The following is a 904-nucleotide window of genomic DNA, read 5'->3' as shown; positions in this document are numbered from 1 at the left end:
TTTTTGGTTGGATTTATTATAATCTGTAATCTTTTTAGCTCGTAGATTAAGGATTTGTTTACAGATTTAAGCTTGAGATCATATGCTATACAGTAAAAATTGGGGGGTTTTTCAAATTTATCAAAGTTCAATTTTTGGTTGGATTTTTTTTTTTTTTTTTTTTTTGGGGTGGGTGTGGGGGTACTATCATTAAACATGGAACAAAAGGCAAATACATCAGGTTCAGCAGCAATGCTGGATGGCCAACTTAGTGGTTGGATTTATAATAATAATCTGTAATCTGATATATATGAGAACAAGTTTTATATTAGCTATTAGTAACATTGTAATTTTTTGGCTAAATTTAAGCCTGGTTAGACTTAGTGGTTGGATTTATAATAATAATCTGTAATCTGATATATATGAGAACAAGTTTTATATTAGCTATTAGTGACATTGTAATTTTTTGGCTAAATTTAAGCCTGGTTAGATGCACTGACCATCCAATTTGCATTGTATACTGATTTAATTCTTTATGTACTGTGTGGGTACATTGAATTTTGAGGGAATAGACTATAGAGTGTAATTATATAAACAGAGCTTGCATAAATTTATAGAGTGGTGATAATTAGAAATTATTTGTAATTGTAAAATTGTGTATGACAATGAATAACTCATAGTATGCAATAATAATTAGTAAAATTTATAAAAACTAGTAATATCATGCCTTAATGTAAAAGAAAAAACATTTTAAGGCTCCACGCAAAGATTGATATTAAATTTTTTTTTTGTTTGTTTAATAATAGAATTTAAATTGAAATATATAAATATGGTAAAGTTTAGATATTGTTTCTTAGGTTCATTTTTTAAGATTCAGCCATGTGACTTTTTTCTCATAAAATGAAAATGTATTTTTAGTTAAGTA

The sequence above is a fragment of the Quercus suber genome, unplaced genomic scaffold (assembly GCF_002906115.3).
Source record: "Quercus suber isolate HL8 unplaced genomic scaffold, Cork oak 2.0 scaffold_187, whole genome shotgun sequence".
NCBI lineage: Eukaryota > Viridiplantae > Streptophyta > Magnoliopsida > Fagales > Fagaceae > Quercus > Quercus suber.
This window is presented reverse-complemented; position numbering follows the sequence as displayed.